Source organism: Aptenodytes forsteri, unplaced genomic scaffold (assembly GCF_000699145.1).
Source record: "Aptenodytes forsteri isolate BGI_AS27 unplaced genomic scaffold, ASM69914v1 Scaffold188, whole genome shotgun sequence".
NCBI lineage: Eukaryota > Metazoa > Chordata > Aves > Sphenisciformes > Spheniscidae > Aptenodytes > Aptenodytes forsteri.
In genome coordinates this window covers 1,405,941-1,409,777 of record NW_008794371.1, presented here as the reverse complement: position 1 = coordinate 1,409,777, position 3,837 = coordinate 1,405,941, and the positions used below count along the sequence as shown (strand labels likewise).

At 40.4% G+C, this 3,837-nt stretch overlaps 1 non-coding gene across 1 annotated transcript; it reads left to right on the top strand.

The window, feature by feature from the left end:
• The first annotated feature begins 3,748 nt into the window (after positions 1-3,748).
• TRNAG-GCC lies at positions 3,749-3,819 on the top strand. The gene has a single exon. It is a non-coding gene; the product is annotated as a tRNA-Gly (tRNA).
• Positions 3,820-3,837: the final 18 nt, after the last annotated feature.

The window sequence follows — 3,837 nt, the reverse complement described above, 5'->3', positions numbered from 1 at the left end:
GGGGTGTGAGGCTGGGCTCTGCAGCCTTGGCAAACCGCCTGTATCTTAAACTCATTAAACCCTAAATATCGTGTAAGTAAAGAACTGGTTTAAAATACAAGAGCGCTTTGGGAGCAGCAACTCACAAAGCTATGGCTCAGCACCAATTTCTCATTAACTCCTCAGACACAGAGCACTTTTCTGCAGCCACTCCACAGAAAGCAGAATGCCTGCTTGTTCGCCTCACTGAGTGTGCTACTACAGTATAATATTTTTCCATCTGCATGGTCCAAACCTTTCACAGAGCTTATGAAACATATTCCAACTTTCTTGCCCACATTTTGTTGGGTTATTTTCTTGGCTTTAACTGACCCTCTTGTCCTTTTCTACTGTTCTCTCAGTTCTGCAACTTATTTCCTTTTCCTTTTTATAGTAGGACATTTACACTAGGAAACAGTGTTTGATCGTTTTGTGATCATGTTCCTTCCTACTCTGAAATCCCTCATTTTTACCACTTTTCTTGTCTTGTTCACCCTTTAGGAGTGTCCTTGTCCTTACTCTGCGCTTTGACAGGAGATTGCTGATGTGTTGGGAAAATAGTAAGCACTGAATTTATAACCAGAGTGAATCTATGTCAATAAGATCTTATTAATCTTTGTCTGATATTACATGGGGCAAGGATGCATGCTTTCACATGGGATCTGTCAGCGGTATCACTGTGTGTTTAGCAAACTTCATAGGGATTAGTTTGCTTGTAGTATGCTGCTTAACTCCTGTCTCAGTTTGTATCTAGGCGATTATTAATTCTCTCTTTTCCCATTTTTGGATGAAACAGGCAATAACTATCCTTTCTGTATAATAAGCAATGTAGAATATAGAGTAATATTTTATAATAAAAATGGAAGTGAAACTGTAAATCCAAGCAGAAGTCATTAATGTAAAAATGAACATTGAAGAAATAGGATTTCTTAAAGACGCTTGCAGCTGGAGAGTTGAACTTTTTTGAGGGGAAGACAGTGAAATAGCATTGCAAAATAGGTTTTCTAATGTACACTGAAATGTATTCTCATTACTATCTTCTCTATTTGTTCTGGTTTGGATGGCTCTCCACTTTCCCTCATCTTCTTTCGGTATTTTATTTGCTAAGTGAAATGGAAAGATTAACCCCCAAAATCCCCACCCCACAGTTAAATTCCAAGGAAGGTCTGAGGTCTTACTTTCCCTTCTGGCACAGCAAATGGCGCATCGTTCATACATTAATATTCCCAGCTACACCCTTTTCCAAGCTGAGATACAATGAGGTAGTACTAGAGAGTAAATTGCCCATTTTGCAGCATGGACAAGTTTAATTAAATATATTTTACTGTCCTCAAAGATTTGAACTTCATTTGTACTTGCTTTTGTAATCAGTCACAGCCTTACTATTTCTTTTAGAGTGCATTTTTTGTTGGAAGAGTGCAATACTTGGGGGCTGCAGCTCTGAAGGAGTGCTTTAGTGCTTTCTAGAAATACACTTTTCATAATAGGACTTATTTTCATAACTGAGTTCATTGAAGAAAAAGATTGGCATAAACTGCTACAGTGCACCTTCTTTTAAAACATTCTTTTTTAACTGTCATTTTGGTTTAGAAAAAGAAAAAAAGCTCAATGGGCTGAAAGTGCTAGTCAAACGCACTGTCAGCTAGACTGATGTGAAGCGGTGCTGACATTTTTTGTTAAAAACCCCCCAACTTTGTTTAATGAATTTTGAATGTAAAAGAAAAAAAGACACTATAGGGTGATCAGCGAAATGCTGAATACAGTAAACATCTTTCATGACAAAGAATACAAATACCCTGCAGATCTGCTTTCAATAGCAATTACTAGGCTCCCTGCTTTCAATAGTTAATACCGAGGCCCCTCTCTCACCAAGCCTTAGTGGTAACAATCACAAGCCAAAGCTTAAAATGTTGACATGCTAAGCACATTTAGAAAAACCTATGTCTGCATTCCCTATGGATGGTGTAGCATAACTGTCTAACACCTAAAGTGCAGCAAATAAGAACAAAATGAACTGAGCTAATCGCCTCATCTCCTGAAAAGTTGTATGTAAGGGTAATGAGCTCTCTCTTAGATATTCCCCTTCTCCCTTGCATGATGTCAGTGGACCTGTAGATGGTCCATATATGTATTTACACCCTAACAGGCTATATGTCTCCACTGGAAAATATTTAGGAAGAATATCTCTATTAGAAAAAAAATTGAAAGCTGTTGAGAGAGGCATTTGTACTATGCTCATTCATGCCAGCTGCTGGGATCAGGCATCATCATCATGGATTGTAAAAAAGTGTATCAGCAGAGGTCTGGAATGAAACTTTTGGAGAAACAGTGAAAATGATAAATTGGTGCTGGGGGAGAGACATAAAGAGGAAATGCAAAGGAGAAATTAATATGCTGAAGATTCTGAACCGATATCTAAAGAGAGTGATGAGAGGCAGGCCAGGATTAGTAGATTTCTGGAGCAAAACTCTGAAATTTGATAGTCTGGAAATACCATATTTTCAAATGAAAGCTGACATCCTTTCCCTTCTTTTCTTCCCTTTAACCTGGCTGGGAGCTGGTGTACAGGCAGGATTTGAAACATGGCAGAGAAGTTACAGAGCATTTGCTGAGCTGGTTTTGGCCAACTTACAAGGTCAGTTAATCCTGACATGAAAAAGGACAACATCCATTACATCCTATCCACTGAGTCAGACCAACGGCTTTCAGTCTGCGGTTTGAAGACTTTACTCCTGGCTCTTTTTCCATAGGACTCCATGGCAAATGATTCTGGAGTATAAATGAATTTCTATCTGTACTACAATCTGTGTGTGATGGGGTCCACGTGTCCACTGAAACTTTTTTAGGGGTCTTCAACTGAAAAGGGCTGAAAAAGCTTTGCAGTAGGCTTTTAAACTTTGCCCAGCACTTAGGTGTCTGATGACGATGGTTCCTGGAGAGCTGGGAGCTGTTTGTTGCCCACTGTCCTGGCACTGAAGACTGTTCCTGAAGCGCTGCGGTTTGCTCACGTTATTCAGAATTGGCTTAGGATTTGCAACACCTCAAGGAGAAGCAAAGTCCCAAAAGTGGGAGTGGACTTTCTTCTGGCTTGATTCTGGAGAGAAAAGTGGCTGGTGGATTTTGTGCTAGTACTGCAAGATGGAGGTTGCGAGCATAAGTCTAACCCATTTGGTTCCCTACACTGCTTTTACAGCCCTGCTGCAAACAAGCAAGCGTGTGTGTGACTCCTTAGGGAGTTAGTGTTGTTGGGTTTGCATGTAAACTTTTGCCTGAGAGATAATGGCAAAATAAATTAATTAATGTTTCCCTGGCCCTCAGTCTCCGAGCCAGACAATTTTCCTTGCTGTAGCCAATGGGATTTTCAGCTATTTGCACTCAATGAAGTGTCTTCAGTTTTCTTGAGAATGAAGAGGGCTCTTGCAAAATTTAATAGCACATAGGTTAAATGGGAAAGAATCACAGTGATGGTAGGAAAAGACATGATGCCGATGAGCTTGATAAGAGATATGTACAGGTGCTTTAAAAGATGATAGGAGTATTAAACAACTACTTCAGCCTTACAGTATTCTGTTTACACGACTAGTTTTCCCCTTGTCATACTTAACAGTGGCTAGTTGTCAGAACCTGAGTAGGTTTTCAGGGCACGTTTTGCCGCAGGTGACATTGTTTGTACTATTTTCTGTCAACAATAGTTACAACACAGGGGGCGGGAGAAGAGTTTCCAGCGCTGGCATTGGTGGTTCAGTGGTAGAATTCTCGCCTGCCACGCGGGAGGCCCGGGTTCGATTCCCGGCCAATGCAGTTCTCGCTTTTTCCGCC